Genomic DNA, 27,102 nt, shown 5'->3' on the forward strand with positions numbered 1-27,102 from the left:
ACTGCTTCTTTACAAATATATGATTCACTCTGGCAAGATCTTTTATATTCGTCTTATTTTTTATACATTCTGCGGCTACGTGACCAAATAAATTACAACGAAAGCATTTTTTTCCCTTGCTCGTATTTTTTCAAAAATTCTCCGCGTGACCAAGATTTCCGCAGTTATAGCAACGAATATTTGTTTTTATTTTACTTTCAAAATGGTTGCTTCTGGTTTTAGAATTAGGTTTAACGAATTTATTTTCATCATTATCTAATTTAATTTTTTCATATATCTTAAGCTTTTCCCGAAATTCTATTAACATTCAAGTTTTACAACCATAATGTATAGCTTTATTAAACGCAGAATCGTTTATACCATTAATAACATATTCAAATAAAGCAGTGTTTTCAGTATTACCTTTAGAACACATAGTTTTAATTACCAAAAAATATTCATATAGAGACTCTTTTTCCTGCATTTTACGTTTTGATAATAATTCATGTAACTGAGCACAGTTATACTGAACACCATATTCATTTACTAATAAAGCCTTAAGTGCATTCCACGAATTAATTTTCGTTTCGCTTTCAATAAATAATTTTACTTTACCAGTTAAAGATCTTTTGGCGAATGTCAGTTTCTGTAATTCATTTAGATTTAACAAATTAGATACATCCTCAAAGTTTTCAATGAATTTGTCAACCGAATTATAAGCATTACCATCAAATTTAGAAATCAAACTTTCAATATCATTAAAATTTATATACATATTTGAAAACTGTGAAAACGGAAATTGAACTGATGACTTACTAATATTTTGTTTTAGCTCATGATCTTCGTCAACAGCAGCAAAAGAAGAGTCGTTGAAAATTCGAGCAGGTGATGCATTGATTTCACTATTAACAGAAGTATTCCTTCTTTCATCCAATATTGCTTCATATTCCTCTATTTGTTGTTTGTAATTTGATCCCGATTCTGACACCGATTTTGTGGGTTCTTTAGTTTCAAAATCACAATTCATGTTCAAACAAAATACATTTAATAAAACATTAATACATCTATAATATAATTCATCTATTAATACCGTTTATCTATTAATAAAAGATCTATATCATTTACATCTATAAAACAACATCTTACATCTCTTAATACCACATCTATATCATCTTGCATCTCCTCTCATAAAACAAAGTGGCGAGAGTTCTATCAATTTCACTCGTGCAGTCAACAGCTAAAATTTAGACAGCGCGCGAGGAAAAATATTAAGCTCTGGATTTAAAATCCCACATATATATGCTATTATTATTAACTTTCAATTAGGCAACTTAGTAGAACACAGTTATTGGTATTTTATAAGTTTGTTTGACGTTCTAAATATATTTCAAAATTTAAAGAAATGAAAAAAAAAATAAATAAATAAACTCTCTTTCCTAAATGATAAAAAAAATAACAAAATTAAATTCTATAATAAATATGTTACATGAATCAATGCACATACCTTGAAATTCAAATTCTTTTCAATTCATTTATGTATAGCAAATTCTTGTAGCTTTAGGCTTAGGTTTCAGAATAATCCCACTTCTGATTTATGTTAACTTCCTTTTTGTAGTTAAATTAATCACTCATAAAATGGTTGTAAAAGACAAACAAACATTTATTTAAAGATATTATCTTAATAACCTACACGTAACGTGTTCGTAAACGTACATAACATAACAAACGTACTTACTGCATTGTACCATTAAACATTTCAAGCGTATATCATCTCAATGTATATTTTTTTAAATTATATATAGAACGACATCCAGAAATTAGCTGTTGCCATTTTCTCCATAGATATTTTGTCTAATAACAATAAATAATTTACAATCGTGCTTACATGACTGCGAGTATGTCAATCGAAATGGAAAATGAATTTTATAAAATTTTATTTGGTGGATATTCCTACGAAATAGTGTCTTCCAAGTTCGGAGGAAAAGAGGATTTCGACTTTGAGATCAGATGTGATCTTAATAGTGAAAATAGATAGGAGAATTGGAAAATACATTTTGAAGTGTTTTCCCACGTGCATGGGATTCTATCTTTCAAAACAAAACAATGCAAATCGGGAAGAGCAAAGTTTATTTTTAAGAATGTATGTCAGCATGCACGACTAAATAAGAAAGAGGCTAGTTTCAGAAATAAAAAGAATGTTTGGCAGTTTGCATGTCAGAATTAAAAAAAAATAATAAGTATACAAGACGTCGTGATGAGTATGTAAAAAAAATCTGTGCACTTTTGATTAAAGTTTCATTTCGGCATTCACATTGATGTGATGTTGCTACAGCGTGGAATTGCTTACGCCCAATTGATTCATCATCAAGAGTTCATCAACTACTTTTGTGCCGGTAAACAATTAATAATGTAATATTTTTATTCTGTTATACATACACAGAGTTCATTGTTAGTAAATGCCGTCAAAATGATGACGTTAAAGGCAGTCTCATAAACATGTATCTGAACATAGAATTGTTCTACCTAATGGGCAGTACGTTTATTACTTTTCGTGATATTCAGTACCTCATATTTCGTACAATGAATTTTACTTAAGATGTCAGCATTATTTTAATTGCCCTACTTAAAAAGCAGTTTTTGCAACAGCTGAAAGCACATTAGATTGCAATTTTTAAGCATATTAATTCATCCATAACATTATGGAATAATGAATACATTTAGAGTTTCTATATGTATATTGAAACGACAGCAATAAATTTAGTTTCTTTATGTATATTGAAATGACAGCTTCAGAATATAAAAGTATTCAGACATAGAAGGAAAAATCACTTAACTAAATTGAATAAATGAATTGAATGTTGAAGCAATTAATAACACATAGTAACTTTTGATTTATTTACATTCTAAATATAATCACAGACTCCTCTGATAATAACATCAAAAACGTGTACGAAATCATTGACCATGAGTGCACTTGGTTATGTCTGTCATTAGTTTAAACATTGGACAAATTATAGGTGACGATATGAATTTGCCCAGCTCTATCTCATTTTGAAACAATGACCAGCAGATAGATCCAAAGATCATCTACTCCTCTTCCATTCCCATTAAACTCTTGAGGACTTATTGTTCCATGCTATATACCAGGGCTTAATTTCTAAAATTAGAAATGCCGCAGCCCTATGGAAGACTCTGAGGAAGGAAAGAAAAAAGAAATAAATAATTAAAATAGCTAATAATTAAATAATAAATTTAAATTAATATTAATTAATTTGATTAAATTAGCTAATTTAATTAATTAAATTAAGAAAAATGTAAAGTTAAATAGAAATTTAATAAATTATTAAATTAATTTTGAATAGTTAAATAGGGAAAAAAATATCGGACCTCGTCTTATTTGAGGCATTGTCCGGAATTACAATTCCACTTAGATGCTAAGAAGCAGCTCAGCCAATCTCCGTCTGAGTTTAAGCCCTGATTATACATAAAATGTACTATTCCAAGGGATGACAAGTATCAATCTTTTCTTGCAGCACACCAATGAAAAAAGGTAAAACGATTAAAGCTCGACTAAGGAGAATAGTGAGAATTCTAGAAAGAGTAGGAGGGTATGGAAAGAAATTTAACTGAAACGTGTAGCTTTGAAGATAAAGAGGGAAGAGTTGAAGATTACCTGATCGCGATGCCTTGTCGATATAATTCTAGCCGTCAAGCAGAAATTCTCCCCGATTACTTTTCCTGAATACAACATGAGAATAAATATAAGACTTTTCGGTACAAGTGGTAGCAGTGGTTCCCCCGTTTGGTTACATCATTCAGAAAGACTACAGATCTGCGGAAGGGAGTCACTAGCACGGAACGTGCACGACCAGGGTGTCACTTTTAGTTCTTTGAAGAATACAAAATTTACCCGCTCTCATAAATTCATTGCATATCCTGAAGAATAAGCCTTTGACATATGTTTGGAGGCTTTTCTCTCCAGCAGGAAACGTGAAAAAGTCTCAACCTCTGTGCAAGGTTGAGCGCGATGGAAAGACAGGCTTGCATTCAGAAGTTAGAATCGGATTTTTAAGACATGTTTACTATTAAAACAAAATTTCTGTATTAAAATTGTGGTCCACTTGCATAAAAATGTGCCTGATCCCTTTTGTTTACGGCTCCGGCTGAAATTATAATTTATCTTGAAAACTGAGAAGTATCGGAGCCGGGCTCCAGTGCTATTTAGGCTCTGCTATACAGTCAAAAGTATTTAATCCGAACGTCCATAATCCGGAATGATCTATAATCCGGACTTTAAAGCTACAAACTTTCTGCGCATGCGTAAACACGTAATGCGTTTACGCATGCGGGTTTAATGTATAACGGACGGTATAAGCTAAGCCAAAATTATCTAATTATCTGTTTCAGTTAATGTTGCAGATTGCGTTGTTCCTTAATCTTCTAACTGGATCCGGCTTATTATTTTTTGCAGATTGTTAGAGCAATTTTATAAAATTAAGCTTGAACTTTCGATTATGTCAAAAAGAATTTCCGATTCTGGAGCTGCCAAAGGATCTACAAAGCGAAAGCATGTTTCGATGTTCATCAAACAAAAAGTGGAGTTGCTGCAAAAAATAGATAAAGGCATATGCTTTGTTTCTCTAACCATTCCGAAATCTGTTTATCAATTTCAGGCTGCTCTGCGGGGGGGGGGGAAGACGTCGCGGCGCGTAATTAATTGGAAGTTGATCTGTCAGCACTATCCTTATTTTAAGGGCAGATGTTTTTATTTTATTCGGCTTATAATTCCTTACTAAATGTAGTATTTCATCTCGATGTACTCCGTCTTTGATATGATTTAAATCAAATTCCTCGTCATAAACATCACGAATTCACATTAAATAGTTTTCTGGTTGCAATTTTCTAATTTCGACTATGCGTAAGTATGCTTTACGCATGCGCGCGTTGAAAGAAATATCTACATATAATAAAATAAAGAGTCTGTCTGCGTGTGTGTGTTTGTCTTTCGTTCGCTCTGCGCGTAAGCTAATAGACCCACGGCTACGAAATTTGGTACATAGGTACATCTAGACAAGGGCCAGTGCACCTCGAAACGATTTTTTCGAAATTCGAATTCGAATTTTTTTTTAATTTTATGTTTTGTGACGAAATCGCGTCATTTTGAAACCTAATAGGCTATAGGAAAGCGAGATTTTACTCTACGCACTCCATTTTCACATCGTCATGAAACGTAAGCACTTAACTATTTTACGAACTTAAAAATAAATTTCGTGTTTCAATAAATCGATTAAATACGAATTTATTTAACAAAGGGAGCTTAACACCTTTTCAACGGGAGTTTTTCTAGAAACGCTTATCTTTAAAAATGTACAGTTTATTTTTCTTTGATTTTTGGACATGTTAAACTTTCATCCTTGCGACTGCTTTTACAAAAAGAATTTTGGAAAACTGGTAATATTTTGTACTTTTAAAAGATTTTTTTAATGAAGATTCCGAGTACATTTCTCACATCTTTAAAAATATGAGTCTGGCAACAATTTTCCCGTCTTATTGCTGTTGATCGATTTTTGATGAAATCGCATCATTTTGAATAGTTTCATTCTTTTAGAAATATGGGTTTCGCAACAATTTTTCATCGCATTTCTTATGTAACTGTTTTTAAGAGATTGGTATATTTCATTGTCCTTTATATTGTTGTTGATAGATTTGATGAAATCGCATCATTTTGAATAGTTTGATTCTTTTAGAAATATGGGTTTGGCAACAATTTTTCATCGTATTTCTTATGTAACTGTTTTTAAGAGATTGGCATATTTCATTGTCATTTATGTATATAATACATTTTTATTGATTTTTTTTGTTAAAGTTGTTGGGCAGAGTAAGCGGAATTTTATGTTTTTTGAGTTGCTTTCATGTTATTTTATGCTTATTTCACTGTATGTAAGATATTGAAAAGTTTTGCATGATTTTTTTTCTTCAACGGAAAGTTGGTTAATTTTTTATTAGGATAATTAATATTTGTATTAAGGGATATAGCTTATTTCATTGTAATTTTTTTCTCTTGAATATATAAGATAAAATACCATTAATTATACTTTGCTTTTCAGAATATTTTGTTTTTTGCATTCTTTTATGTTAGTTATTGCTCATTTCACTGTTTTTAAGATATTGAAAAGTTTTGAGTGATTTTTTTAGGAAACAAAGTTCTTAACCTCCTTTATACCATTTGAGTTCTTACGATTTTGCAAAGGGAAGTTGGTTAATTTATTTATTAGGATAATTAATATTTGTATTAAGGGATATTGCTTATTTCATTGTAATTTTGTTATACGTAATAACTTTTTTTATGAAGTTGTTCTGCAGAGCAAAACTCTCCGCAGTTTTTAAATTTAACGTTTGGTGTTCCTTTCAGCCATTTTTCCGGTACATTTAAAAGCCAGACGAAGGCTGGCAGCGAAGCTACTAGTGTTTAATAAAGTAAACAAATAAATATTAAGCTTTTTTTTGGTAAATTTTGATACCCTTTAGATAATAATTGCTCTTTATTTTATAAATTACGGTTTCATATTTTTAATTTCATAATTTCTGATCAGATTTAAACAGATGATCTATAATCCGGAAAAACCGATAATCTGGAATCGCTAAAGTCCCGATGAGTCCGGATTAAAGACTTTTGACTGCATACACAAATGCCACAAATTGAAGAGAAATTCAAATGCCACCAACCTGCACTCCTTTAATTTTAAACTTTTAAAAATAAATAGAGATTTATCATATGAATACAGTGCATCAAAACAAAAATATATGTGGTACTCATTTTTTTGTTTGTTTGTTTGTTCTTTCTTCAAAAATCTCTTATGTGACCTCAATAATTTGAAAGAAAAAATGAAATTATGACTGAACAATGGCAAGTTCTGTATTTTTAGTAGAAAGCCCACTGAATCCCTAAATATTAAAAATAAATATATAGATATTAATAAATATTTTTAATATTTGAAAATTTATTATTCCCGAATTACTATAACAACTAAATCCTTTCCGTCACTTCTCTTTTACAAATGTCTTAAATTTACTCTCAGAAAGAACTAAGGGTTATAAGAGAAAGCATGGATTTTCATTTTTGCAGAATGAAAATGTGAAATTATTTAATATTTTTATTTAACGTAATGACTGCAAAAATGTACGCCTTAATTTTAAGAAAGTATACTGATCAAACACAGTTTTTTCAAAATGCTTTGATCATGTATAAATTTTTTTTTTGTTTATTGAATATATTTATGCTAACCATAACACAATATAAACCTGTGAATTGCCAGTGCTATGAGCAAACAGGCATAGAAATCATAGGAACTGTACACACTCAAGCAATGGTTAAGGTACTACTAAATGATCCTCGTTCTTCTTTCTGCATAAAAAAATTGCATCTCTTACTATCAGATCTTTGACAACTCAGGATACCAAACATAATCATTACTCAACCACCTGTAATTATAATGCCCTTGCTGGGCTTTTAAATGCTAATTAATAACATATATATTATTAATTAGACTATATTACATCATTTTATATTTTAGTAATTTTAATTTGTTTAAATATAATTTGAAAGTTTTTTTTTTTTAATCCAAGAACGTTTTTCCATTTACATTAATGGTAAATAGTTCTTTGATTTATACCATTTTGTTTATAAAAATGTTCATTAAAAGACTGCTTTCATTATGTATTAAAAAATCTGATTTTAATTAAAATTTGAAAATTGTTCTGTAATTATATCAGCTTGACACTATTAATTAAAATAATTTCCATAATTTTCAAATTTTAAATTTCAAGAGTTGTTTCTTGTAAGTGCGTAGTGCATATTGATAGCACGTAACCTAAAATAGCAACAATAGACCAAACGTATGGTGTATATAATCCTTGCTGTATAATAAGAGGGGAAAAAATATTAAAAACAAGTCTTAAAACATTTTCATGCTTTTAAAATGAGATATATTTCTTGCAAGAGAGGTAGCACATAAAATTAATGTAATTAATATTTAAACGCTACAATTGTCAAATTACTTAGCTGACACATTAGAAATAATTTTTCTTTTGCAGTAAATGCTTCTATATTGTAAATCTTATATCGATTAACCCTTTCAGGAGGGCATCCCATATACGCATTCCCTAAGAACGTCTCTTACAGCCGGGCGTCCCATCCACGCATCAGTAAAGATCGCATTCAGAGGACGGGTGATGCGTATACGCATTTTAAGGTGGAACGTTCTTCTGAAGGCCACTAGATGGCATCCTGTGTCCATTACTTTTGAAATGAACACAGTTTAGGTTCCTGACCTTGAGTTTGATATATTCTGCTGGACTTTGGTATTTTATTCATCAGCTGTTCGAGGGTGAGGGGCGGAGGGAAAGAGAAAACAGACGTGGGCTCTTTAAATCGCTGTGTGCTGATGAAAACATTCTCGTATCTGATTTATATCCAATTTATTTTTTTATTCTATTTTTTGCCTGTACTATATACGGACGTTTAGGGTTACTGTGTGGAGTTTTTTACGTTTTGCGTTGCCTTCAGATATGTTTCCGTTCCTTCTTTTTTTACTTAGGAAAGCTTCACCTCCAGTCTATTATGGCGGGAAGGGGCTATTTATCAGAGGAAGAATACCCTAGTATGGTTAGTGAACCATTTACTAATGCAAATGAGAGTACTGATTCATTTTCTAAAGAGTTAAAAAGGGATACTTTTTCTAAGAGTTGCAAAGGGATACTTATCTGTGCTTTGAGATTTACCACACTCGTTTTCATTTTAAATTTTGTTACTTCTTACTGTAAATAGTCTTTATTGTATTCTTTTCATTAATTTTAAACTTTATTGATGGATTTTATCAATTAAAACTTTGGAATAATTTGAATAGCGCTTCCGAAAATTATTTTAGAAGATAAGCAATTTTTTAAGTATATTTTCATGTAAAATAAAGAAAAAATGTTTTAAGGACTAATTTTAACATATATATGAGCTCAAGTAATAATCTAAAATGATACCAAAAATTACGATGCTAGAAGCGAAACTTCTGTTTTTCTGATTTTTGTTATAAAATTTAGGTACAAAACCTCCGTCCTGACGGTGACTGCCTTCGATTCTCTTCCGTCCCGCACGAGCGTCTTAAACAAAGGTGCGCCAAGTCCATACCATTGACATTCCTCCAATTTGCTGGCATGATAAATGCTTCTAAATATTTTTTAACAATTTTCATAAAAATTAAAATTTGTAAGAAATAATTTCAACATTTAGGATTGTGCTCTGTTATAGTTTGTTTACATGAGAAATCAACTAGAATTTGATAAAATAACATTTATTAACAAACTTCAGAAACAAGCATAAGACATACGTAGATATAAAATGGTTAAAAAAATTTCCGCATATAATTGTTCCAATCAACAACCGTATTGCATATTACAAAACTCAACTGAGGTCAGTCCATGGTACCAATGGTACATAAATTTTACAGATCTAAGGAAATTTAGATGCGATCCTTGAAACCAAGTGCGAGATCTGAGACTTTTTTCTGGGCAAGATTTAAGATTGAAACGTTATTTTGGGGTATCGTACTTGGTAAAACACATCATTTCACGATTATTTTTACAAAATCTTCAGCTATGAGGAATCCCATTATTCTGTATAATTTCACTGCTTCTTCCTCAATTTTTTTTTTTTTTTTTTTTTTTTTTTTTTTTTTTTTTTTTTGTAAATCCGAGGCAACTTTGCTATTGAACAAGAATTTCTATCTGTAGAATTAAAGAGAAAGTGTTAGCACAAAACATTAAACAAGTTACATTGAAATAAACGCTTAATAAAGCAAACAAATAAATATTGAGCTTTTCTTTTTTGTACATTTTGATTCCCTTTAGGCCATACATACTTTGTTATTTCATAAATCAACATTTCATATTTTTAATTTTATGATTAACATCTTACTGGATTTAAACTTAAGATGCAGAAAAATCCCAAATCAGAAATTGCCAATGTCAAAAATATTCTAGATCTGCTCACAAATGACTTTGTACTATATCTCTAACAGCAGTCAGTATAAAGCCCTGCTATACAGGATATAAAAAATTGCATTTCTTTTTCAACGATGTTCATTGTCTGAACAACATTTTGTTGTTTAAGAAATGCTGCTTAGTACAGCCGAAAACAAGTCCAGCAGACATTAAATTATATCGATGGAACATTGCGCATAATTTTTAAAATTTCTGTGGCATATGCTCAGAATGAGAATGTCAAACAGGGCCCGATAAATAGGTTCTGCATGCTTTCATAGAGGACTGGGAAATAAAATACATCTTCTGTTTTGAAATGACATCAGAAGGAACAATTTCTAGATTTCATTACAAATGCTTTATATATTGCAGGCCAATGCACAAAGACTATGGTTAGTATTGGAAAAATGCACAATCCAAGCTGTACGGCATGTAAATTATATTTATTTAATGAGAATAAGAAAGTGTAATAAATAAATAATAACACATGAATATTTGGCTCAGTTCATTCATAAAACCAAGCTGACTTAGCTGATCACATTGTTGCTATCTTCAGCAAGTTATCACATATTTTGACTGTTTTTTTTGGCAGTGCCCATGTAACAGAAAAAAGTACCTACATTTCTAATAACAGTTTTTAAAAGGAACACTATCATTTTGAGTTATAAAATATACTTTCTATGTCTTATTAGGGCAAGTTATTAAATTATAGAATTTTTTAAAGTGTGAAAACTAACAGTCTCTTAATGAAGAAAAAGTTACAGAAATGATAATTACTTATGTCAAAGTAAGAAAAGATATATTTATAATTTATTTCTGTTATTAAAGGGATAGTAATAATCAATTACCCAAGTATATGTTAAAATCTAAAATAAAACCTAACACTTATAAATGTAATAATTGCTTAAAATGATCTTTCAAAATATATAACCTAACTATGTTACTTTTGATTAACATATCTTACATGATAAAATATTTCTCAGATTAAATTTTCCTTTAAAACTTAAATGCATATAATATTTTGAATATAATGCCACTCATATGTCCCCGTATATATATATATATAAAGGAAAATATATCACACTTGGCAAGTGTTAGTATATGTTACAAACTAGACAACAGAAGCAAAGGAAGATAAAATGTGTTAAATAAAAACTATTAAAATGAATAAATTATTAACTTTTATACATCCACTTGATATTTTATAAGAAACAATACATATCTTTACAGAATTATTTAATAGGTAAATATATACAATACATGTTATAGTTGCAGAGTTATTAATACTGAACTATATATGCTAAACTAAGAATAATCATTATTAAATTAGAAAGAATTATTATTTTATTGTTCCCTTTCAACCAAATATAGATGTGAAGTTGAACCTCTACCTGATTATTATCTTTATTTTGATGTAATTTATTAAATCGCGATTGGCAACAGTTGAGTTTTATGATCTACGTTTTCAAGTTTGTTCTATTGTTTACTTTTCGTTTTAAGTATTGAGAAAAATGACTTTTTTAGATGTTTTTCATGAGTATTTAAAAACTGATGAGTAATATTTTATGCCATTTATGTTCTGAGTATTGCTTTGAGGTGTCAAAGCTAAAACTAACACTTAATTAGACTTGTAAATAGAACTGTAATATTAAACTGTTTGTGTTGTGACGAGATGTCTTTCATTGGATAATTGATTGTATGCTCATTTTCCATCATAATTCTTCTGATATCGAAGGTAAAACAGAATAATAATCATTATTAAATATCGTGGTTTACTAAATCCCACAAATTTACAGGAAAGATGTAATAACACAGGTGCTCAGACATGGTACATATAACTTCAGCATTCCATAGCAATGTATGCACTTCTACCTACATTGCTATCATATCATATGAGCTCATGCTCAGCTGAAGCATTTTTCCCCCCATGTATACCTAATATTTATCATTACTGTAATGCGACCACGCTAACCATATGCACTGCTGGTAATTGCCAATAGCTGGACACGTACTCATGCCACAAAAAAAAAAACCATAAATATACTCTGTTAAAAAATGAACCGCAATTTTTCTTTACTTAATCCCCCCTCCACTAGTCACATATGAAGTTTGCAGCTTTAGCAATTATGTTTGACACATGCACAATTACAGATAACCCGCCATTAGGAAATATCGGCGATCAAGTACCACGCTACAAAATACGGCATATCATCACGATAGCTCGTCGATCTCTGCGCACGCGCCAGCCACACAGTTTCGCCAAGACCTCGTAAATCGCCAAATTCAGTCGCGGGTTGCGTTTCCTAGGAAGGTGTTGGTGTATTTAATTATGGCAAAGCACACGAGGGCTATCTGCCTAAAGGGAGGGATGCCTTTCGTGGAGGACTTTCTAAGGGAAACTGGCTCGTATACACGTTACACATGGGGAAAACCACGAAAACGCCCATGCAGCCTGCCCGTTCGCGGGATTCGAACCTCAGACCGAACTACCAGTGTTCAGCGTCTTTACCGCTCGGCCGCTGGTGGGCAATTTCCTAGGAAGGAAGTAAAAATACGCAGTAAGTAAATAATTACCATATATTTACTTTAATTCGAAATAATCCAATAAAAGTAGAATCGTCAGTATCAGATGCGTTATTTCTATGGCATGGGAACACCTGCTCATATTGGACGATATAAGCATACAAAATATTTGCATTCAGAGAAACTTTTGCCCAATTTTCAAAAAGAAATTTTCGGCACAATTATTCTTACAAAATTGTATTAACTAAGATCAGCTTCTTTATTTTAATGAAAACTAAGCAAAGTAAATATAGTACCACTATCACAAATTCGTTCCTATTTCAGGCGATTGTAGTTGCATGTGCGCGATCTTCCAGCATGAGCGATTGTGAGTGCTTGGACGAAATCCCTTTTTAACTTTCTCATTCCGAAACCGGGCTATGAGCAACAGTGACGTTTGGTGTCTAGACGCATGTGTTTCCAGACAGGTGCCCGCACGTGAGCGCTACTCCAGTGTAACACATATACATTTCGAATATTTATGAGTTCCAAATATATATCTAGATTGCGTAACGTGTGAAACAGCAAGATAAGCAATAATGTGGTATAGGTCGATGAAACAGTCCGCAGAGGAGTTAGTAATAAGCCAATCGATACCAGTATGCTACGGACGTAGCCGACCGCCAAGTCCGGAAGAATATTTAGTGCAAGCAAACATTGTGAGTAAAGGGTAGTGCGAATTTAATAGCAAGCAGGTTTATAAAGAAATGCCAATATGCAGATCAGTCATAATAAAATATTACAGAACAGCAATAAAGAGACACATATACAAATACACAGGAAAAAGTTTCCAGAGTCATATACAATTTAACCGCATGCAGGAACAGTGAAAATATATATAAATGATACAGATATGGTATAATGCATGTAGGTACAAGGTAAACGTTTTTTTGGTACATACCAAGAGATTGATTGACATTAATTTAAATCCCTGACGATCGCAAGCGGCCTTTTCTGTTTTCCCTACTATTATAGTTATAGTTTAACATAGGAAGATTATTTTGTACAAGGGGTATCTTTTGAAGAATGTTTCAGCCAACATTGCCATATAGTATTGCATTTTGGTCATTTTAAATTCACGATACATTACCGAGTTTCTAATAAACCGCGCACAAGCCACGCTTATCTAAGTAAAACATTTTGCAGCACTTGCAACTTGTTTAATGTAGGGCAGACATAGGTAAGTATGGGACGAATCATGATCTTTAAATGAGTATTTTGTTATCAGTAGAGAGAACGCTGTTCCGAGAAATTAACTTTCTAAAGCCAGCGGTACCACTGCTGTACCTCAAAATTTACTTTCTCTTAAGCCGGCTATGGTACAACTGCTGTACCAAGGTGTCCGTTCCCCCTTTAGAGTAACTGCCTATCTTTAGATTCTCTGGGTGGTTTAGTTTCTTGTTCAGAGCAGCCTCTGGCAATGCAATGTTTCCCACTTCTTATCTCTTTAGCTAGGTTTTGGCGAAGACTGTAAGTTTCGTCTTGCGCCAATGTACTTGAGAATAAAACATGCTATCTCTCTCTCAATCATTAGAGCTTTTTCGCGTGATTTCTGTGTACCTCGTGCTTTTATCCATTTCTTATAATGGCACCTCGTTTCAAAGGTCTCAGTCAGGACGTAATTAATAAGTTGTTAAGAGATTTTTAAGAGGTAACTTTTGCTGATACAGATTCGGACTGTTCAGATACAGAAAAAATATTTCTTAATCAATCTTTTAATGAAGATAAAGTTGCCGATGACTTCAAAAGCAATGCTAATAATTCATTTGAATGAAGACAGCCAAATGAGCATGGCAAAGCTAACATACTGACCTTTATTGGTAAACCTGGTATAAAAACTGAATTTTCGGGAATTCATCTTCCTGTTGATTTAGTGGCAGCAGCAAAATCGCAACAGCAGATTAATGTATGGAGAACATGTGGGACAGTGATCAAGAGTAACTCCAAGGTTTCGTGCCTGCTTGGTTCGTGGGATTGATGTTCTGTACATATTTACATGAATACGAACAACGATGTTTTTTTGTGTGGTGAATAGGATGGCATCTGATTTATCCACATTTATTATGCTTTTCCATGCCTGCAGCCAGGACTCCAGCGCGTATAAGTAGTTTTGTACTGATTGGATGACTGAGCCGTAAGATGCGTTTTGTGATAGAATTGCCGTGTCGTCTGCATACACGGCAAGAGTGGTTTGTGGTGTAGGTGAGATGACGTTCATGTAAAAATTGAATGAAATGGGGCCCAAATGGGACCCCAGCCTGGTTAGGCATGGGGGTGGAGATCGTACTGAAAATGACCAGAGCTGATATACACAAAGCCTACAGATCGTTTCTGCTACGGTTTGCTAAGATTAGTTAAAACAGGAAACGTAAGGTTACGGAGTGTTGTGCTTGGCGACTTTTGCTTCATCGCCTTTGCTATTTGCTTACGAGACCAAAAGCTTGGTGTACGAAAAAGTGTTGATATAAAAATAGCGCATACTGAAATAAATACAATTTTAGTTATACTTACCCATAATTTAAGTAAAAAAATAGGTATCGGACGTCCTTAATTGTTTGTCGAATGTTTTCATTTGGTTTATTTTTCGGTTTCATTTATTTTACATTTCCCCGCGATGTTCAGAAATGTTTTAGTTTATACCCAGCATAACGCTTGTTTATGTGCTTGGAAAGTTATATATTTTGCTTTCGTTATACAATTTCAATGATGCCTAAATTACCGTAGAAATATTCAATTCATACAATGTAAATGCATTGCTAACCCGGCCATCTAAGCAACATATGCATAATACGAAATACCATCATAAGCCTAAAAGCGCATAATGGTACGATTAAGTGATTAAATATTTCAGACACTGATAAATATTTCAGTTATGATGGGACAGGCTTCCCAAAAAATATTATATACATTGTGATATTACGAACAGGATTACTAAACTTTTATCAGACTTTCTTCTGAACAATTCTCTGATAACATGACATCCGTCTTTTCACACTTCTGAGTACTTTCATAATATATTATGGTACAACAGTTCGAATTGAAATGATAGGGCGAAACCGTGGAAAAGAGCTGTGCAACTCGCTTATGGAGTACTTTCACAATATATTATGGTACAACAGTTTGAATTGAAATGATAGGGCGAAACCGTGGAAAAGAGCTGTGCAACTCGCTTATGGAGCGACAGTGTCAGATTCCAGTTTGGAGAGATATCTGGATCAAGCAGTACATTTCAAAATAAACATATTTATGAGTTTATTTGAAACTCTTACAAAGTTAATGCACATTTAATTTCTCCAGAGTTAGCTAGCTGCTACGATGCAGCTGCTTCACTAGCTCGCTAACGCTGCATACCCTTAAAATGCAATATTTGTATTCCCTAATAAATGGCATAATTCGTTTTTTTAAATAAAAATATTAAGACTCCGTACTTCATAAAAGTATGGACATGGCTTTGATGTTCCAGTTGTTTGTGGTACCAAGATATGAGAGCAATTTATTGTTTGTAATATAACGTATATTTCCTGCTTCCTTCCAGCATGCCATCGTGGTGTAACGGTAGCACACTCGGCGCGTATTGGAGAGGACTAGGTTCGACTGCCGGCAAGGGCATTGCACATTGTTCAGGTCTCCAGCGTCAAAAAAAAAATCTAATGATTCTACAGTAAATAGTACAGTTGTACTTGTTTCCAGTACTGTAGAATACTGCAGTAAAACAGCGTTCAACATTATTATTCAATAATTCTCGCGATTTTGAAGCACTAATAAATATTTTACTTCCACGAAAAGAGTTAGGATTTCTATAAACACACCATTACAAAATTCCGACCGCCAAATCGCCACAATAGCTAGTGATCCTGACTTCCGTACCGATGACTCTGTTCGAATGTAAGAGAAAGACTGGATGTTTGTACGCATACAGTGGCAGTGCGACAAGGAGGCATTCAAAATACACAGGAAGCCGAATTTTCTGTCGAAAGGTTGGTGGTAAGGGAAAAGGTGTGGCAGGCCACTGGACCAACTCCCGTGGAGTGCTTTCCTCAAAACTGGAGTGGGAATATACAGTTAGTGGGGTGGGTCTATACTTGTAAGACTACTATTGAATTCTTGGTGTTCTGACCACTTCCACCTGTACTTATGCCGGTTGCAAAATTAAAGAATAAATCCATGATAGCTTGTTGTCTGTTGGAATTCATTATGACATATTTCAACTAAACGTTAAGTAAGTTTCCTTTAGCAACAGGTTCCCCTCCCCCCGGGGGTCGACGTAGAGAACTCTGCGAAGCTACTGGCTAGGATCTGTACCTAGGCAGTCTCGGCCACGAGGGGTATAAAATTTATGAACTTGATGGTTCTGAAGTCCTTGGGAAAGGTCACTTATTGGCCGGCCTCGGGGACTGGCATGTCTTGAGCGGTGAGGAACCGTAGCCGGAGGGCTATTTCCCCTCGGTTTGCTGGGTAACGACCCACTGCGACGGGCTCGCCTATGCGACTGGTAGGAGCATTTTGACGACCTGTGCTGCCTGGTGAATTCCAGGTGGTCCGCTGCTCCCTTGATGGGTAATAGTGGAGGTTGAACCTCCATGATGTGCCCAAAGGGGGAGTAGACCTGTAGTGTGATTGAGTTCACGGAGCAGGGAATGCCTAAAACTTGTTGTTGTTAGCAACAGGATATTCAAAACTTTAATACTTTTGATAAAGTATCTCCTATGTAACAATTATTTATCATGGACTGCGAAGTTTCTTAGCGTGCCTTCGAAATAGGGAAACAAATTAGCACGTCATTTTAGAAAAAGTCCCATTTTGTGTCAAACTAATACATATCCTAAGTCGCGCTTTCCAGACATGTGAAACGCAAGTTGAATTTCGTCAATCGGCCCACTAGAACGGGAGATATAGAACTGCACCCCTTTTTTTGCGCATTCATCGAATAATTTGCTTAAGTAAGTTGCAGCGATCGCGAAAAGCCGATTCTCCAAGCTAGCTGGCGTCGGTGTTCCATAAATATGTTGCTTTTAGTATGCGCATCATAGGATTTAGTAAAGGTGGCCCTCCCAAAATGTCTTTGTGGTCTACCGGTTGATCGCGATCCACTTAATGCCCACCCCTGTTCTAAGTAATTGCTTTCGTGCATTCAATATTAAATGTCACTTGTCGTTATTATAGAATAGAGCTTCACGTAGATTTATAAGAAATGTCCATGGCATCACTTTTAGTACTTTCAGGAACACAAAATTTGCCCGCTTTTATAAATTTATTGCACATCCTGGAGAATAAGCCATTGGCATATGATTGATGATATGAGCCTTTGGATTTTCTTTCCCCAATAGTCTCAACCTCTGTGCAAGGGAAAGACAGAAGTTAGAATTGATTTTTAAGGCATGTTCACTATTAAAACAAAATCTATCTCCTAAAATTGTGGTTGACTTAATAAAAGAAAAGCATTTTTATCTAGGGCTCCGATGCGCTCCGACTGAAATTATAATTTATCTCGAAAACTGAGAAGTACCGGAGCAGGGCTCCGGCGCAATTTAAGCCCCGAGTAGGACCATTACATTTCATAATTAATACTCAAATTATTTATAATTTTGTGCTTAGTTTGCTCTTTTAAATATAAAACACATTCTAACACAAGTATTTTGTACATACGTCGATTTTATCTTTTTACACGAAGGTAATTTATCTGGTAGATATTATCCAGAATAAGCAACTATTTACTATTACACTCTGTATCAGTTAAGTACTAATAGAAACTGCAAAATATAAAAATTAACAATGAACATGTTTCTATTTGTATGGTTAGTTTTAATCTGCATAAAACACTAAATACTTAAATACCGTTGTAAATACTCATACATAAATATAAATACAGTACAAAGTCCGTAATTCGTACGTCCATTATCCGGAATGATCTATAATCCGGACCTCAAAGGCCACAAACTTTTATTTGTATGCTTTACGCATGCTCGTAAAGAATGTGCGCGCATACATTACGGTCATTACGCATGCGCGTAATGTATGCTCTACGCATGCGCGCGGTGAAAGAAATATTTAATAAAGTAAACAAATAAATATTAAGCTTTTTTTAAAAAAAATTGATACCCTTAAGATCCTAATTGCTCTTTATTTTAAAAATTACTGTTTCATATTTTTAATTGTATAATTTCTGCATGCCATCTTACCAGATTTAAATTGATGATCTATACTCCGGAAATATCCCTAATCCGGAATCGTGGAAGTCCCGACGAGTCCGGATTACGGACTTTGTACTGTATTGTGTTTGTCTGAATGAGATAGTATGCTCGCATGTATGTTCTGATACAAATTTATGTATGAATAAATCTCCATTGTATGTGTTTGTAGATACACTTATATGCATTATTTTGAGTATTAAAGGCAGGTGCATTTCTCCATAAAAGCTTAATGTGTAAAAAAAAAAACATTATTTACAGTGAATGATGTATGATTATTACTCCCTGATTACTTATGAAATTCAAAAGACAAAATATTCAAACAAATTTTGGTACTTACATATTAACAAAACCATCTTGGTGCAATTTGGTGTTTTTTATTAGATGAAAATGTAAAAGTCACTTGGAAGGTGGTGGTTTTTGTACTTTTGTTTTTTAGAAAGATTTCCAAACTAAGAGTATTTCTCATTAAATTCATGAACAAAACATCAAAATAAAATATACTTCAGCTAATGAAAATACAAATTTTAATTATTAAATAAGGATTATGTGATACATTAAAAGAATATGACATTTACATTCATTTTTTTGGAATCTTTTTCCACTACTCTTCTACTTAAGCATACAGTGATCTGTTTTGCCGTAGAAAAACATCAGAGGTTGAGTATAGTGCAACACTGACTGTCTACCAAACTCATTTCCTGACTGTGTCCTTGAGAGAACTTTTCACAAAATTCTTTACTTTTACACTTACGCTTGATGTATTAAGCAAATTAATAAGTCGATTTAAAGCTATTTCATGAAACGTTAATTTTTTAGATTTATCAAGTGGCACTGGCAAAACTCATTCCATAACCTAACATATTACTTAATATTTGATTTAAACAAAACAATCTTCTCAGATATGTAAAAGGTATTTAAAACATGCAATTTCAAACTTTCATAATAAAAATTTTAGAATTCTTACATTTAAATATCTCAAATTCAATACATTCATTTCTTCAACATTTAAGGCTTAATAATGATAAAAAAATTATAGTTATAATTACAAATAAAAGATTCATCATTGTATAAAACAAGCCAACTAAAACAGATGTTACTGCAATCAGTCCCATGAAATAAAATTAAAAGGACTTGGCAAAGTTACATTCTTTTAAAACTATATAACTTTTCCTGATCACAATTCTTATTTCCGTTAGCAGACCTGTTTGCAAACAGCAACTGAATATAATTCCAATACAAAATGTATCTTGAGTTACAATAACAAAAGAGAGAATAAAGTTTGAAATTTGGCAAATGCTTTCCTGTTCTTAAGTCACATTATAACAGAAATATTTTTCCTCAGTGAATTTCAAAACAAATTTAAGCTTCCATTTCTCATAAGGTTGATTTGCACAAACACTTCCAAACAAAGCAGGAATTATATGATAAATATGAGAGTTTACTTTGGTACATAAGTGTTAACGCATATCAAAAACTAGTCTGTGTCCTTGAAAATTAAAAATTGTGTCTTCTTCTGGCACTTCAAGGAAAAAAAAAAAAAAAAAAAAAAAAGATTCTTTAAACACGTTTCAGTAAATAAATGTTTCTTACATTTATGGGAAAGATATTTTGCAAACGCGTTTTTACATATGCACTTAAAAGCTACAGCATGCACACGGTGATGAAATATTTAACTATTCTTCAGAATTTCAGACCAAGAAGAATTTGAAGGTGGTAAAATGAAAGTCAGCAGATTCCGCAGGAATCGGATGTAAAAACTGAATACTTAATAATAGACAATAAACAGAGACGTATTACTACAAACGTATTTGAAGCATTTGCATGGACCCATGAGCAAGAAAAAAGGCAAAAGGTAGTAATATAATAAAAGAATAATCTCACAATTTTTTCATTTTTTAAAGATGAAAAGTTACTTATCGGGAGCAAGTTGGTGGTTTTCGCACCTTTATTCCAGAAAGATAGCCAAACTGTCAATATTGATTACAAACTGGTACATTATCAATATAGCAAAACAAAAGATACTTGAAAATACAAATTTGAATAATTAAATAAGCAATGAATAAAAAAAATAAAACACATGCTTTTTCAAATCTTTCCGTTATTCTTTTGCAATTTTCTCCTCCCCAAGGACAAAGCTATCTGTTTTTACATAAAAAAAATGGTAGAATTGCTCAAAATTGGGTTCGTGCAACACTCGGGTATGGAGAAAAAGAATTTCCTCGTTGTTCTATTTAGAAAATTTTCAGCAAAATTATAAGTCCTTGCAGAAATTTTACACCAGTATTTTCCATTGCTTGCAAATGCTGCAAGGCCATAGTTTAAGGCAAAAAATACCACTATTTGTTTACAAAAACTGTTCGACTTTGAAATACAACAAAAACGAACACACACAAAATGGCAGAATTCCTTGACTGAAGGAATACGCAAGGTTATACGCATGGTTGCTAGAAGAATGATAATGCACTACCACAGAAAAAAAAAAAAAAAAAAAACTCAAGAAATTCTGACTTTGTTCAAAGACACTACAAGCTGCATAGTGGCTGCATTGGAGCATCAAAATCATAGTCCAAAATTAAAATTTTAAATATAAGATACTGAACAAATCAGCTTACAGAAATTTAAATTCTAAGCATTCTCAACATTAAAAAAGCAGTTCCAAATGTTTACAAGGAAGATAGAACTACTTAAATCCTACAGTACTAAAGATATCACAAAACAAGATATTTCAGAATCCATACTTTTTACAAAAATGCAGTGAAAAGTGGATTACAGTCAAAATGTTAATGAAATTTCCAGTCAAATGAAAATGTTCAACATTTCATGACATTTCCTGAATGGGAAGAATGTGACATCAATAAAATTTATTGATTCAAAACATTATAAGCAGTCATTACCTTTTCACTGTTCGAACATGCTGTTTCGAATCTTTCATTACTAATTAAATACTAAAAATAAGGATTGCTTTAAATCAGCAATACTTTAATCAGCCTGCACACGTGATATGAAATACTAACATGTATCGCACAGAAAACACATGTAGTGGGATATATTAATGGCATGATTTCCAGGAACTTTATGAAAAATAAGTCTGCTGTATTTTGCACTAACATGATGTTAAAATGACTCCTGACTTATCTCACAAACATGAGGTTTTAATCTTGTGGAAACAAATAAATGATTTATTAAGAATTGATATGAAAAGACAAGTTAAATACGCCTCATAGAAAGACATTTCTTTATAGCATGGAAAAGTCATTACTGCACAGATGAGTAAACTTTCTTATTAATATAGCTTTTTAACAAAAGACACTAGCTTTCTATTATTTGTAGACATCCACAATTCAATTTTTTTAACATCTAAGTGATTTCTTTACACATGTAACTCATGGAGTTTCTCTCCTTGTGAATAAGTATATGGTTGTTTAAAATATGTTTGTTAGTAAAGGACTCATTACTTATATCACATACATGAGGTTTCTCTCCTGTGTGGATAAGTACATGTTTGTTTATACTATGTGAGTAAATGACTTATTACATACATAGTACACATGCGGTTTCTCTCCTGTGTTCATAGTACATTTTTGTTTAAATTATGTTTGTGAGTAAATGATTTATTACATATATCATACACATAAGGTTTCTCTCTGGTGTGGATAAGTACATGTTTGTTTAAACTACATTTCTCAGCAAATAACTTATTTCATATCTCACACTCATGAGGTGCCTCTTCTGTGTGAATTAGCATATATCTGTTTAAATTCTCTTTTAGAGTAAATGACTTGTTACATACCTCACACACATGAAGTCTCTCTCCTATGTGATTAAGGATATGTCTCTTTAAATTTCCTTTTTGAGTAAATGACTTGTTACATAACTAACAAAACATTTCTTTAATGTGTCAATAAGTAATTGTCTTTTCAAATCACTTTTTAGAGTAAATGACCTGTTACATTCCTCACATGAATAAGATTTCTCGCCTGTGTGAATAAGCATATGGGTTTTTATATGATCAGTTCAAGCAAACGATTTGTTACATACATCACACCCATAAGGTTTCTCTCCTGTATGAATAATCGTACGAGTTTTTAAATAATCAATTCGAGCACATGATTTGTTACATACATCACACACATGAGGCTTCTCTCCTGTGTGAATACGCATATGGGTTTTTAGATGACTTATTACATATCTCACACACATTAGGTTTTTCTCTTGTGTAACTAAGCAGATGGGTTTTTAAAGTTCTTTTTTCAGTAAATGTCTGTTTACATATCTCACACATATGAGGTTTCTTGCATTTGTGAATAAGTATATGGTTGTTTAAATAACTAGTTGGAACAAATGACTTGTTATATACCTCACAAACGTGAGGTTTTTTTTTCCCTGTGCGATTAAGTATATGCATATTTAAAATGTCCTTTCATTCAAATGAACTCTTACATGCCTCACACATCAGTTTTTTCTGCTGTACGTATATGCAGATGTTTCTCTAATGAACCATATCGTATCTCACTTGCATGGAAGCGGTGTAGCGCCTGGGTCAAGAACCCTACCCCTTGTCGACCATGTAGATTGTTTCAAATGTTGTCATGAGTAAATAACATAAAAAATATTTGTTTTTCAAATTATTATATTATAATTTTTTAGCAAAAGGAGAGTGAGATAACTGGTAATTGTAGAAGAAATAAAATGTTCGCCGAGTTTCAAGACCTAATAATGCCATCTGCGAAAGCTGAGAAAGGGGAAATGAGCTGGCTTTAACCTGAGTCTAGAGATGCATATAATATGTACATTCAACACAGGTACTGTGAGTCAACTGGTGCACTTAAATTATAACATAAGTCACAAATGTACAGTACAGGTAAAGCATGTCAACTTAAATAATATGTGTACTAAGTATGGCCATAGGCCGTTTACTATTATTTGGATCATTCACATCATGATCGTAAGCCCTTATAATGGGGTTGCTCATACTTGAGAGGTTAGCATAAAAATATTTCACTTGTTCAATTGCCTAATTCATCATGAAGTTTTTGATTTCGAACGTACGAGGGCAAGTTGGGGATCTGTCTTAGGGCACAATTTTGTGCCTGCTGTAACTTTTTCCTATATGATTTACACGAATATGCATAGTATGAGACACAATACAGTTTTATAAATAAGCAACTTGTTACCTATTGAAAGTACACTGTTTCAAGAAATTAAGGGGTTATGTGTAGGTGCCATAAGAGAGTTTTACTGAAGATCATCCCAAGATGAACCATACCATATGTAAAGAGTAATAAAAAGGTATTTTAAAAAGAAATGCCACTGATAGTCCGGCACTACAAAGGATATTTTTATTCTTACTTTTGTGAAATTATGTGCTGATGGCAGTATACAGATTCCAGTTCAAATAATTTTAAACCCTTTTTGGATGCTGTTAACGAATTTTGCACAAAACACTCCAAAGACACAATTTCGAAATAAGGTAAGTCGACATTTCTTTTCCGTACTGCACAGATTAGATAATCTGTATATTCATGTTTTATTTTGATTTAAAATGCAGTTTTTTTAGATTATACTTTTTTGTTTTAACTATGTTTTGCTGCATTATGTTTTGGATGACATTTTACTTGAGAGGTCACTTGTTATGTATTAATCGCTATTAGTTTTCAAGCTTAAGTTTTGCTTATTATTTCAGTTATGATCTGTATTTGATGTTCTACATTTTTTTTTGTTTAGTTGTTTAAAGTTGCTTGTAAGTTAAAACTGTAACTTTTGTAAACTTTAAATTTTGGTTTGCTTGCTTTAAAAATTTTCTTGAGTTGAAGTTGTTTAATTTTAATTTGAGTTTAGGGACTTAAGATTTTTGGTTTTTCTTATCTTGTTGTTTTTACCCTTAAGGTTGTTTAACTTTAAACTTTAATTATTTTAAAGCCTTGTTGCTGCACTATTGGTGTGTTAAATTTTTCTTAATTTAAGGTAACTTAATTTTTACCCCTCTTTCTATTAAAGTTGTCGAATGCATATTTTCTGGCTGGCGATAGGAAAAATCTATTGTAATTGTAATTCAATCTGGGTTATCACCATTTATACTTTAATTGCTGCTGAAGAAACAATTTATATAGTACTGACATTATTTTTTATGAATTTATATTGTTGTGTAATTAGTAGTTTCATTTTTAATTTCCCAAAGTCATTTGTGTTAAATTGGTTCTGAAAATTTTCACCCCTTACTGTCGGCTTGGAATTCATTCTCGGAATCCCTTATCAGAGGATTTACTGCACCCCGAAAATTCTTTCCCCCAAACGAAAAACCATATGCGCGGGTGACGTGTTGGATGGATACACCATCTGGAGTTTCCCAAAAAGAGAACCCTGTTTTGTTGGTCAGGCGAGCAGGGAAAGGTTCTACAGCGTATTTTGAGAAGGCGGAAATAATCGTTGGGTAGGAAGCTCTACATGGCTGACTGGGACCTCGAGTGAGGCTAGATTATCCCTCCCTTGTTTTCGACTGCGGAGATCGTTGACACATTTGGTGTGGCCTTGGAAGCTGAATGATTGAATTGTGCTTACTGGCTCTTCTGGCTACATAATGGTAGTCAGGAAACCCGTTCCCATGAAGATTCCCTGTTTGGGTTGCTGGACTTGGCTTCCTCCTGATTACCTTCTACGCCAAATTTTCAAAAAAACCCGCCAGCAATTAAAGTGGATGCGCAGTGTTTTCAAAGGGGAGACGAGGAAAACATTTTTCGATTACAAGCTTTCCTTCTGAAGGAGCCAAGGAGACTTTCTCGAAGAAAAGGAACGAGAGATGACTTCTAAGATGCAGTCGGGAGTTCCTGCCGAGCTGAATGATTAGACTATCTACACTGAAGAAAGGCATTTTTGAGCCAAGAATTCCTGAGATCGACAGATTTCATGATCACGGGTGTTTCGGTGAAGACCGGAGTCCTACCGATTGGAAGCGGCTGTGGGGTGAAAAGCCTGGCCTCTGAAGGGGTTGCACATTATTAATTCTTATACTTTTTTTTCTTTTATAGAAACCTCTACCGACTAAATTGTTATTTGCAGTTTCACGACAGTGTACATCTGAGTTGTCACCTGTATCAAGTACCCAAACTTTTGTTTGATGCCTGCCAAACGGGAAAGGTGAAATTGTTAAATTTGTAAGGAAGGTATATAATTTCAGTTGTTTCTTCAGATTAGGGCTGGCTAGTCGCCACCTTATGTTAAAATGTAAATTATTAACATTAGATTGATTTTACCTACTTAGCCTTCTAATTATTGTAGTTAATTCACTTACACTTATAGAATGGGTTTAGCAAACACAACGCAACTTCCTGAAATTTAGAATTGTTTAATTACTTTTATGTTACACTATGATAACTACTCATCTCCTATGTTATGTGATTGATACTATATTGGTTGAAATGTTTTGTTATGTTACCCATATACATACAGTTACCTACCACATAATCCAGTATGAACATTGATAATAGTAATTACACAGTAATGATGTTCAGTAGTACATAATATGTATGTAATTATGTTATGTAATATTGTTATAACACATTGCACAGAAACAGAAATAGCACCAAAAAAAAAAAAAAAAAATCGCAACTTTTGTCAAGTTGGGCCACGAAATATGCTTTTTCCATCAACACAAAAACAAAACAACTTACAGTGAAAAATATGCTTAATAAAGTAAACAAATAAATATGAAGCTTTGTTTTTTGTAAATTTTTATACCATTTAGATCATAAATGCTTGATTATTTGATAAGTCATTATTTCACACTTTTAAGTTTATAATTCCCAACTGCCCTCTTACTAGATTTAGGAAGATGGTCTAATATTCAGAAAAATTCCAAATGAGGAATCGCACAAGTCCAAACATCACACTTTGTACTGCATTTACAGCAAATAGTGTAGACAATTTTCACAATACTTTTGAAAAATGCCATATGAAATACTTCAAATAAATCTTGTCTGTATGCTTTACTTAGTTAAAAAAAAAAAAAAAAAAAAGAGAGAACAAAACTAGTAACTCCATTACACATCCATTTCTTGGCTCTAGAGTAGAATTGGCTGCCCTTTCAATTGGCGAGAAATTTTGATTGATTTTGGCAATAAAACCCCTATTCTCGTTACCATGATGGTTTTAACTTTTAGCTTCCTGACTTTATTTAAGTGAAAATAGATTGATGCACACATGGACAAAGTGCAATGCACAAAGGTATTGCACAAAGTGCAATGCCTAGTTTGTGCGATTTTCTGATTTTTTTAAAATGAAAATAGATTAATGTGTACATGGACATACAGTTTGTGCAATTCTTTGATTTGTTATTTTGGTT

General features: G+C 32.7%; 1 protein-coding gene across 1 annotated transcript in view; it reads right to left on the reverse strand.

Annotated features, from left to right (window-relative positions):
* Positions 1 to 2,856: 2,856 nt before the first annotated feature.
* The window catches only part of LOC146993835 (uncharacterized), a 41,190-nt gene continuing 16,944 nt past the window's right edge, over positions 2,857 to 27,102 (reverse strand). The window contains exon 2 of the mRNA XM_085826569.1: positions 2,857 to 3,171. The gene's annotated coding sequence lies outside the window, so the exon portion shown is untranslated. The remainder of the gene's footprint in view (positions 3,172 to 27,102) is intronic.

Source organism: Stegodyphus dumicola, chromosome 11, assembly GCF_044657685.1.
Source record: "Stegodyphus dumicola isolate Sdum_Otavi_A_Nest chromosome 11, ASM4465768v1".
Taxonomy (NCBI): Eukaryota; Metazoa; Arthropoda; class Arachnida; order Araneae; family Eresidae; genus Stegodyphus; species Stegodyphus dumicola.